Source organism: Caloenas nicobarica, chromosome Z (genome assembly GCF_036013445.1).
Source record: "Caloenas nicobarica isolate bCalNic1 chromosome Z, bCalNic1.hap1, whole genome shotgun sequence".
Taxonomy (NCBI): domain Eukaryota; kingdom Metazoa; phylum Chordata; class Aves; order Columbiformes; family Columbidae; genus Caloenas; species Caloenas nicobarica.
Window position 1 is genome coordinate 95,848,920 of NC_088284.1, and position 12,316 is coordinate 95,861,235.

Genomic DNA, 12,316 nt, shown 5'->3' on the forward strand with positions numbered 1-12,316 from the left:
TTAGTCTTTATGGTGGTTTTTATAAACAACGTCAGTGTGGTTCCATGAATTTCAGGGATTGGTCTCAACCTTATTTTTACTTCAATGTATTGTGCAAAGCAAGCAGTTCTCAGAAACATGAATAAAAAGAGAAAAGCAGAACTCTATCTTAATATTTCATAACACAAAATTCTTAACACCAAATTAAAGATAGGTAGGTAGCCAACAAAAGAAGAAATCACAGAAACAGACGCGCAGTTTTTCACGACAACACATAAACTATTTCACTGGTCAAGTGTATTAAACATAAAACACATATAGTGCAATATTAAGTCCTTTTAATTGAGAAACATCTTCTCTTGTCTTGCATTTGTATTTCTCTTTCTCCCTAATGAAAGTGTGACTTATTGCTAAAACTTTGTGCTATGCAGCTTGCTTATTTAATGGTTAAAGCCACTTAGCACATGAAGATCTGGCTCTTTAAGTGCACAGCCTCACAGTGCAGCAGGAATATTTTAATCTCCTCCTCAATGTGTCTCTGTAGTCTGAACCATTTTTAGGCTCTTTATTTCTGCTAAAAAATCATAACAACCTGGTTACCTATCCAAGCAAGAAGTTTCTGAAAAACAGAGAACCAAATGCTAATCCCTCTGGAAAAGCAGAGAGGAAAGTAGGGGAGGTAGTATATTTATTCTTGATAGAGAATTGCAGAATATCTCCAACTGAAAGTTACAGTAAAAACACCAGTTAATAGGTCCAGCCCTCTCCCATATTAACAATGAGCAAATCCAGGAAGGTCTACCAATTATACTATACCCTCTTAAAAATACCACATTTCCACTTCTGCAATGACAACTATACAGAGTTCAGCTTTGGGGAACCTGAGGGGAAATGCAAAAGACTCTGTTTAGAGCTCCGTAGGCTGCCTTACAACAGTCAGTGTACGGTAAACTTTTGGCGCTTGTTAAAATACGCAACTCATGAATACACCATTTGTTGTAGGCACTTTACATCACCCTAATTACATTAATGTTTGAGAGCATCAAGATCTTTACAATTATTAATTCAAGCATATGAAATGCCAGTGTTGAAGATGAAACTTCAATTCTTTTTATATCAAATTTTGCTGCATATCTATTACACAAGTTACCTAAAAATATATATATATAGAAAAAAAGAAAAAAATAGTCCTGCTGAACCTGAGAATTTCTTTTAAGCAATAGACAAGTACTAGCAAATTCTTTTTAGTACATTTTTTCTCTCCTGAATTCAAGGTACATACATGAAGAGGATTTCCCATTAATGAAGAATGCAAAATGACAAGGAAGAAAAAAACATCAAAAGAAGCATCAGAAAATAATCAGACAAACTATATTTGGATAATGCAAAATAATGTCCCTATGCCCAGTTAAAGCAGTATGTACTAGTTTATATTTTCCTGTGTATTCTTTAACATTTACATTTTAGAGTGACAACTATTCTTTGAAGTGTCCAAAAAAAGATGACACCACTATATGTAAACACTGAAATAATTCAATTTCATCTAAGTTTTCTTATATCAGTGAGAGTAGACATATATAGACTAGCCACTTACATAGGTGCATTTATATTTTCTTTCAGAGTACACTGTATTTCTCATCTGCACTATAAAATGGAAAAAAGAATTTCCTTTTACTTGCATATGATTTTAATCTATCATGCAGACACAATCAAATGCACCTTGTAATTAACACAAACCAAATTCATTGCACTTAGGTAGGATGCTAGTTGATGTACACACAGGACAATTGTTCATACAGCCTGCTCTGGAAGTTGAACACATTTCATTTAATACATACAACAAAACTAACATGATTTGTGAAGACATAGGTTTTTTTAAATAACCTGAAGAATGGAAGCGGGGGGGAAGACAGGAATAGAATTCTTGGCTTACAATGCTTCAAAACAAACGTTTCTCAGACAACGTAACTTCTACACTTTTTATATTTAAAAAAGTGATGGACTGGTGACAAAATTAAGACTTAATTCAGAATCTTTTGAATGGTCTCGTAATTTAAGTCCTGTTCAAGAGAAGATGAAAATTAGATTACACTTTTGAGAACTGCAGGACCCACAATCTGATAATTTCTCTGACAAAGGACAAAATTTCTTCAAGATATATATACCCTGCTCTTAAAATCCTGGCATCTCTCAGCACTGAGATTTTCTGGTTTATGCAGCTGTGGGGATGTTTCCATAGAATTAATTTATGTAATATGCAGTTAAGTGCCAAGATTTTCTCCTCATCACATTCTAAGAAATAGTTTCAGTAATTCAGTTAGGTTGGATCAATGGAAGTTATACCGTTGTATGTGTTACAGGCAGTCATTGACTGAGAAAGGAAACTTTGAGTAGAGTTTAGGAATAGTAGACATGTCAGGATAGCTGACAGCTTGAAGACACAGAAAACACCAGATTCAATGTGTACGTTTGTGGCAAACATTTCAGTCCAACAAAAAAGGCCACATAGCGCAAACTTGACCAGACTTCTTAAGAAAACACAATCCAGGACACAGTGAAGATAATGAAAACTGTATTTCTGTGTCTCTTTGCCCTCAAAATTTAGAAAACATCCAGCAATCTCTACAAAATATATGATTACAAATCTCTATGCTGAGTATTCAAAAAAATCTCACGTCATACATAGTGTAGCTAGCTACGGCAAAACCTATTTACATAACGTAGGCAACTGATGCATTTTAAATCCCAGCCATACTATCTATGCTCAAAATATCTTCAAAACTAAGCAATAAGGTGCAAAGGAGCAGAAAACAAAATGTTGCAGGAAAACATGACTGAATTAAGCATCAGCTATCAATCCTCTGGATTAATAAACTGATCAATAAGCTTTCATTAACTACTAAAGAAATTGTTTATATTGTCTCAAGTCATACACTGGTGTAAAAACAAGGACGAGCCTCAACCAAGCTTTGTATGTGACTTAATTAAGCTTTTGGAGTAATTGTTCTCTCATAAACCTCAATAGATTTCTCTCAGTTCCTTTCTCAGATACTGAATTCCCTAAGGATTTTAATTTCCTTCTCCAGTTCCTAATTACTGTACTCCACTCAGGTTCTGGCTATCTTATTTTCCTTCTCTGAGTGCTGTTTTACTCTTTCCAGCTCCTTACCCCTCCTCCTTAGGATCTAGTTTCCCCATTCAAACTGGTTTACCATGTTATTCTGGTGTTATTCTGGGGAGTCATTTAGTATCTTTTTTTTTTTTTTTAAGGTACTAATGGAAATCCTTCACTATTACTAGCAGACCAGATTTTTGGCTAAGAATGGAATACTAGTGTCAGCACCCTGCATTAAAAAGTCTTTTTTGTTGTTGTTGTTGTTTCCCTTCCTCCCCATCCTTCCCCTGCTGCCCTCCCCAATCAATTCAGCAGTATTTCTATGGAAGCTAGCTTATGCTTTAGGGTTACTTTACTGAGAAATAAGCCCATCTGCTTACAATGACATCACTTTAGGTGGAAATGCACAGACCTAAGATCTGCAGACTGCATAAGCATATAAAACTACAGTCTAATTTATCTTTCTCCAGAATGACTTGAATGCTTCCCCCAAAACAAAGAGCAAAAGCAACAACAAACAAAAGCAACAAAAAGAAAGCAAAACAACTCTCCAGTCACCTTGCAATTTCTTTTCAAGAATGGTGCAATTTATATCAACTTGTCTCAAAACACACTAAGAAATTTTAATTTTGTATGTAGTCTTACTCAAAAACATCCTAGCAAACACTGTTTATGGAATAAAAGAACACTATACTTTTTATGGTACAAAAATCAAAGGTTGCTCTTCCTGCTACTGGTTTTACTCAGCAGTAAAGAGAAAACCTTGCAAGTGTTGTTTACACAGTACTAAATCCTTGTAAAGTCATACTGAAACAAGCCTGCTATCTGACCTAGCCCTTAGGGCTACTTAAACACCTGTGGATTTATAGAGTTCAGATGTCTAAAAGGTCTGTGCTGAAGTTCATTTCCAAACCTGTGCCCCATGTGAAGTGTTTTGTTGGCACAGTTAAGCCATTACTACTTGTTTCTGGTTTGTAAGGCAATCACATTAGGAAACAGAAAAAGTTCAGAATTAAGAATACTTATCTTTAGACACAGACTGTAAATGTGCGTAACGGCTAAATACTCAACATGTAAGTTCTTATTTGCAGAAGCTTAGCTCCACTAAAAGCAAAACAATGTAGGGAAAGAGAGAAGTTGTCTTCACTTGTACATCTAATTTCCCATCAGGAACATGTAAAATAAATCAGACCACAAAGTCTAAGAAGAGCACAGTAAAAATAGCATAATACAATCCATGAGCAGCAGAATAGTATAGAACATGTTCTAAACTTTTAAAGAATTTAATTAGTTAGAAGGCTTACTAGTTAAATCCTGATCTGACAGAAATCCATATGCCTGACTTGAGCAGGACCAAGATTACATTGTCCAGTGGGTTTAAATAAAGTATACCCTAAATACCACGAATCTCCAGAAGTCAAAGGTGTTTTCTTTCAATTTCATTATTTTAAAGTCATCACACATTAAAGTTTACAATTAAGGCCGTATTATTATTCTTCTGTGGTTAAACTATACCCATTTTTTTTAGATTCCTTACTACTGGGTGCATGCTTAGCAAGCTATAAGGGAAAAATAATGACCATTTTATGCTTTCTGTGTGTTTCTTGTAACTCTGTCCACTACAACTGCTAAATTTCTATGAGGTCTCCAAAGGTTTCAGAAAAACACAGCCTCACGTAGCTGAGGCAGAATGGCAGTGACTGTTTAGAAGCATTGCCCCAAAAGCTAGAGGAGCATTTGGCCCAGCTCAGTTATTGTGCATTGACAACTCACAGTTTTATTGAGTTTCACAATACTCACTATTTTTCAGAGCCCCAGTTTCTTAAAATATCAGCTCAGGAAAAGCTGGAAAATATGATCCTTGTATATCCTAAAAGTTCATAAAAATGGAAGCAAATAAAAAAAAGAAATACAGCATTTTTTCCCCCCTCTGGTTCTTTAATTTCATTATTTTTAAGCCGATCTCATAATGCATAAATGTGCCACCTTAATTTGCTAATGCTCAGACTGGTAAGATTGCTTCCTGGAGCTCTGAGCAAATGCACGCTGAGAAAGAGCTTCAGGAAAGCATGCAGTCAGTGATTTTTTTTTTTATTTTTTTTTTTTTTTGCTACTAAGCTAACTTCACTACCCGAAAGGAAGCAAAAGCAGCAATTGTCTTACTGTCATCCCACATCTCTGTGATAGCTTTAGGGAGATTTGTGCTGCCAATACAGAGGAGCAAGCAGTGGCTGCATGTAGCTATGCCAAAGCTGGTTCTCACACGGAAGGACGAGGGGCGCATCTCCCTGCCCATGCCGTGTTCAGTGCTGTACTAATGTGGAGCACCGCAGGTACCTCCACGTATTTCACCTAAGCCGCTGCTGCAGCTGTTCAGAGTTCATGTTTGTACATTGACGAATTAATAGTTACATAAACGCTAAAGGCTTTTAAAATCAGACTCAGAAAAAACTCAGAACTCATGTGGAATGCAAATTCCAAATTAGCTCCTTCTTAAAGAGCAGAACAATAAAAACAGACATCACAAATTTACCACATCTTCCTCTTTTACATTCTGCTCAGTATGGCTTTCAGTAGGTAGGTGTGTATAATAAACCACTGCCATGCTTGGCCTCTTGCGGATCTATCCTGTTTACGCATTGCTAAATCTTTTTTATTGCTTCTGACAATATGTTGTTTCGTACCTTTATATCTGTACTTATATAGGTTTTATTGTTGGGTTATCATTGTGGTGTTGAATTACACTTAAAAAAAAATGTCTGTTTATCTGATAGGGTTTGGCTCACACAAACATTTCCATGATCATAGTTTGTTGGGGTTTTTTTGTTTGTTTGTTTTTACCATTTGTTTAATATAAATTTATACACAGATACATGGTTACTCTGTACCAAACATACTAGAATGTGACATTTGCCATCAGTGCTATTACTAGGCAAGGAAAAACTGACAATTTCTGGTGAAAGCAAGAGATGACACAGCCAACACAAATTATTTATCTCAGTTGTTCTTCATGCTGAGTCCTTGAGGTCTAAGGACAAATTTAGTGCCTAGCAACTAAGAGAGAGTCCAAGCTACCATTCCTTTCTTGTCTTTATGTGGAGAATTGGGCCCTCACCAGGAAATATCTCTTATCCCCACTTAATAAGAAAATCCTCATTTATCACCAATTGTCAATCCATGCAGATCTTACCATCCAATCCTATGTATTAGCCATTCTCAGAAAGACTGACTGCTGTGCACTACAGAGGGAGAGTCAAAATATGTGAAAACTGCAAGCAACTCTTATTCACCTAACTATTTATACAGCCAAAGGTTATAAAACACCTTTGTTCTGGTAGCTGCTGGGAGATGTAAAAGTAGCACCAATTTAGGGAACAAGATAAATCTAACTAATCTTCTGTTTAGAAATTTGGGAGAAACTTGGAATTGCCGTCTATAGCTTTTTACCCATGGCAGAAAACCAAGGCAACAGGGAGAGAAGAGATGAGCCGAGCCTCACGTACTGAACAGGGGATTCATGCACTTGACTGCCTCAAACTCTCTGTACAGAGACCTTCACCAAAGGCATTTGCTGATCAGCACAGAGGCTTTCCCTGCGCTCTGTGCCTGCATGTACCAAATCAGCTGTGTCTGGCATGTAGGGTCACGCAGCAGCAGACCCATGCCAGGGGCTCAGAGTCAAAAAACCCTCCCATTCTGTGTCACAGGTGTCTCTCTAGGATAGACCTCAGCCCATAGCCAACATCTCAAACACCGCAGGAGGAGGGTTAATTTGAGAGGCCTGGGGGCAGCTCACTGCTCAGGTCAGGAGTAGTCAGGGCAGTCAGCAACAACACAGAGGAAATTACCAAAGCAGGATTTGGGATATCAGGGTGGGAAGGTAACAGTGAAAGCTCCAGAAAGAGCTTTTAAAGTATGGGGAATAGAGATAACCCATTTACTTCATATCTACTTGGCAGGTAGCACAAGGAAGCTCCCTGTGGCACTACAGCAAAATGGTTTTACGTGGCTGGATATGATAGCAGTGTGAGGCCAAAGCCAGAGCCACTGAAGAGTAGAGGGGAAGAAAAGGAGAGTAATGAATCTGAATTAAGATGAATAGAGCAGTGGACAATTAGCTAGTTTGTCAAAGGAACAAACAATCATTAAAGGAAGCCTTTCACAACATAAAACTATTTGTATAAGGGATGCAGTAAAGGGGACATCAATTTTGCAAGACTGCAATTGAGGTTGATCTTATTGTTAACAACGCTGATTCTCAAAAACTCAGCAAAATAATCAGTTATTTTCCACCTTCAGTGGAAACGCAGCACTAGATCTTTGATTAAACTTCATTCCTAATACTTGGTTTGTGGGAAAAAAATGGTCTTCTGAATCATTAGAGTAGTTTGATAGGATAATTTGTTTCTTCTGTTTGCAATATTTCCTACTGCAGTAAACTGCTGAATGTAAATGCTAAAATACAGATTTTCAGAGAGCTAGAGATATTTTTAGGTTTTCAAATATTAAGACAAAATGGCATCATTTTGTATCTAAGTCTGAATTTTAATGAGCAGCTCTATTGATAATCACTGAACATCTATATTTATAGGAAAATGGAATATCATAAATACAGGATTGTGCAATTATCTACATATGTTGCATTCCTCCACACATACAGAAATCAGAGTTTAATTTCTATAGCAATGGAAATACAGCAATTTACACCAGAACTATTAGTCAGAATGTAAAATTAGATCTAAGCTAATGTGTTGGCTCAGTATTTAAAAGTTGGATCTAGCTAAATTTTTCTCATGTATGCTTTCATTTTTGCCTCACCAGAGGAAGAGAGGCACAATTCTGTACTCACTTGATAAGGTCATTATAGAAGGTTCTTAGACTTTTAATGCCATTTATTGTGGTGCAGCAGGACTTGTGACCTAGGTCTTAAACAGCATTAAAATGCACAGAAGCAAATTAAGAAAGCCCAGTAAAAAATTGATAGAAATTTTGTTAATATGAGTTCTATTCCTAAAGGTTACATCAGTGTCCAGTAAAGAATAGCAAAAATACTGAAAGGAAAAAAAATACCAGCAAGCAGGATTTTTTATTCCCACTCTATAGCAAAAAGAAACATTATTTTTAACTGTGAGTTTGAAAAGTGTCCAAGTTTCCCTAAGTAAATATACAAGAGATGCTCTCCTGAGATAGAATCTCTCTAATTCAGGGCGTTCTGTAACTAAGTTGTGAATACAGGGTACATGTTCAGAAGAAAAAAGCTTTACATGGTAATGTGTGAATTTTGAAAATAGAAAAGTTGATGCGTAAATGCTTAATCCATTTTCTTAACAGTGTACTCATTTTAGCACACACTTCAGAAAACAGTAAATGTATTAAGTAGTACACCTTCAGACCTTAACAGTGTGAACACAGACAAATAAGCATATAAGAACAGAGTATAATGGGCAGCTAAAAATTTTGGAAGGTGGCTTTCTAGACATGTTTCTATAAGCAGAAGTGCTTTGATGTTCTTATATAAAATATAAATACATACTATTATTATTCATTGGTGGGGTTTTGTAAGTAATATAACAGTTGGATAGACAGAAAAAAATCTGCAATAAACTACAGGTATATATTATCTATAGGATGAACAGAGCAAAAAGTAAAACAAACAAACAAAAAAAGCCTTTTTCTCCCAAACATTTAAGTGTTAGTAAAATAATTAAAGTCACCTTGCAAAAACTGACTTCTTCTCCAAACATATAGACAAAGTTCATATTTTGCTATTTATCTAAATTGAAGCTTAAAGCGTTTTTGTTTTCTTATAAACTTTAAACGTTAGCGACTGTGGGAAAAAATTTATACACTGTGCAGGGTATTCTTTTTGGTGCATATTTTCTAGCATTGTTATTAATAATAATAATACAAAAAAAGTGTAGCAGATCAAACCAGAAGGAGCCTTGAATATATTTGCTGGGAATTGCCTCAGGCTAAACACCAGGGACATGAAACAAACTGTTCTTATCACCTTTTTCCAAACACAGCGATTTAAATTTACAATGAAAGTGCCAGCACCAGCTGCACTTTAAGAAAGCACCACATGTCTTGATGAGCTCCAAGAAAATGGAAAAAAGCCCAGTTCAAGTTGGAGGTGTCATCTTCCTCTAGCCAGCTGGGTGACACAAAGCTGAAAGCGATGAAGTGCTAATTAGAGGTTGATGAACAGAATCTCAGAGTGGAAACTTGTCGAAATAGCCTCTACTGAATCATAGCCTTATAAGTCTGCCCTTATCTCCCCATACAGAGAACTGTCAGAGCCAGAAAAAGGCAGTGTGAATCCAAATATCTATATGGTTAGGTTACATGTTTTATCTCATACCATATGTCCACTTTATCTTCGAGTTATTTTAAAATTACCTTTTTTTTTTTTTTTTTTCTTAATGCAGACATATCTTTTCCCCGGTTAGTTCTCTTAGAATGTCTAGACTCTATTGCAGAAGGAGCAATCAGACTTTTTTTCATTTAAAAATATGCCTTTTATAATTAAGTCCCATATGGAAAAAAATCTTCTAGTGCTAAGTGGGAATAAGCAAATAGTTATTCTTAATGAGAAATATGAATAAGACCACACAAAAGATCATACCTAGAACAGGCCTGAGTTTAGAATTGTTCTTCACTAAAAAGAAAGCTGGTGATGGGAAGCTTTAGCTGGTAGGCGAGTTTGGTCCTTTTTTGTTCTTTTAAAATAATGTTGCTGTTGAAGCGCTGGCTTTTTTTGGCAAGTATCTTGTTCTAATTGGACTGAAAGAAGCAATGTTTAGCAGTGCTGACAGGCAAGTACAGGCAGGGCAGCTTCACTTCGAGAAGCAGCAGGAGCTACTGCTCACACAGCAACAGCAGGTGCTCCGGGCTGACACGGGAAGGAAACTACAGCATTTTCACAAATGTGTTTCTCTCACTCTTCCCTCCACCTCATGTTTCCCCCTTGCTTCCACTTTATCTATTTCTCCTACCTATTGCTATCCTTATTGAGCAAATATTAGTGACACTACATCCCTCCAGGTCCTGAATCAGCAAAGCCCTTACGCACTTGTTACTGGCTTCAGTGGGAGACAAATACGTGCTGAATATTAAGAGGAAATTCAAAGGTTCTGTTTATTCTGGGTGACAAAACCCAATTAATAGGAATGAAAATCTGAAGGTAGAGAGGAGAGTTGAAACCATTCCCATGCTAATGCAGCTGCACGACACTGCAGCAACAACTGCTCTGCGGATGTGTGTACTATGCTCGAGTCACATATATTTGGGTCATCAGCTTGGCATCAGAATACCTTATCTGGCACTTTTTAGAAGCTTTTTCAAATTACACTGCATCAACACCCAGGAAATAACTGACTTGTTGACAAATACCTGTCTCTTATTAACATCAGGCATTTTGTAAACTGTATGTAGTAAAATGATCATCTTGCGAGCATCATGTAGTTTGTAGGATAAAATATCACCAGGACTGAATTTCATCAATAACTGACTAATTCTGAAACATCTTTCAGCCCATACAACAACAAGCCCAGCAAAAACAAAGTACATAGAGCTAAAGCATTCACAACAGTCCTTCCCTTGTGCCCTAAATTTTATTCTTGGGAGGCATTACACATTTCTGTGTAATTTATGCTAGCTAATACAACATATTTTTAATATAATCTGAATATATTAAGATTTAAAATCCCGAAGTTGCAAACCTTTGTTGATATCAGCAGAAAAGGAAAAGATTATAAAAACTTCAGAAGTTAGTCACAATATAAAAAAATACAGCCCTTGCCCTGAAAAGCACAAGACTTCAGAATAAAAATCCAAAGCCATGATCATTTTATATAAACAGTATGGGCTATACAAAATCATATCTTAAATATTTCATACCTTATAAGATATGAAATACACTTTCACATCTGTAATTTCAGTCACTGTTTTGTACTGTTAGCCTATTGCTTCAGAAACCTAGTTCAGATGAATTGTTTTCTCAGAAAAAAAAGAGAAAGAATCCAAGCTCTTTTGAAAATGTCAGCTCCCATTAAACCAGCTCTCCAAAATAATGATGTTCATCTGATTTTTCCCTCTTTGATTAGGCTTGTATAATTCTGTATTATCTTGATAGCTTTGATGCCAAACAAGATTAAATTGTCATGTACAGTATATTAAATTTATAATCTGAATTTAAAAAAAAAATCACTTATAAGGCACTCAGAATCAGTATCTAGGGACACAGCTACTACATTTACATAATTTACACCACTGACATGCCATTATTTCCTAATTATTTATGGCCAATTATCAATTGCTGGTCAATGCATGGAATCAGTCACTATAATTACTTCCCTACGGCCTCTTGTTTAGATGCAGAGACAGTTTGATCAAGCCTCCTCACTGCACCAACATATGCATTTCCTCTGCAAAGTGATACTATTTTTTTTTTCTGTCTTACATGTGATTTTTCTTCAGTAGGAGGAAAAAAATATTTCAGCTACAAACTCTAAAAGTTTTAAAGCAGCATTTCATTACTTCTGACATGTATTCAAAACTCCTGTACAAAACACTGAGAGGATTCCCCAGAAAAACAAAACAAAACCCCAAACAAAACAAAAAAAACCCCATAGAAACTGATGTAGCAGCAGAATCCTGTTCAGCAATAACGTGATCTTATTGTCTAACCTTTTCTCTTTTCTAGTTTTTCTTTTAGCACATTTTCATTTTTTCCTTTTGTATTTGATAAAAAATGGACAAAATAGCTGATTTCTGCCCTCATATCTAGATTTCACTTCCACTCAAATCAGTCCTAAAGCATGCAAACAAAAATCTGCATTTGAATTCCTAATGATTCCTCCTATTGTCTCATTGCTGCTACAACCTGTCAATCACTGCTGAAAAGTGCTAATCACTCCCAGAAATCCCAGTCTCACAGACAAAAGTACCAGTCACCAAAAAAATAATACCAATTGGTCATGGATGGAAGGCAAATCTCACTAGGGATCTGACTGCACAATGGAGTTTATTAAGTCCATTTTGCTATAGTCTAGCTCTGCTAGCAGCATCTAACGGTTTCAGACTTTAATTTCAAAGTCAGCTAAAATCCACCAAAGTAACTTATATTCATTAGCTAGGCTTTAACTGAACTGCTGTGAAATCTCACGGCTGCAAGGGCCTTTAGTAGAAGTGGCAGCTTTCATTTTCAATTTAAGGAAAATA

The 12,316-nt window shown here is 36.1% G+C and overlaps 1 protein-coding gene across 1 annotated transcript in view; it reads right to left on the reverse strand.

Moving 5' to 3' along the window:
- The window catches only part of ADGRL2 (adhesion G protein-coupled receptor L2), a 390,203-nt gene that overhangs the window by 289,612 nt on the left and 88,275 nt on the right, over nucleotides 1–12,316 (reverse strand). The gene's annotated exons all lie outside the window — the stretch shown is intronic.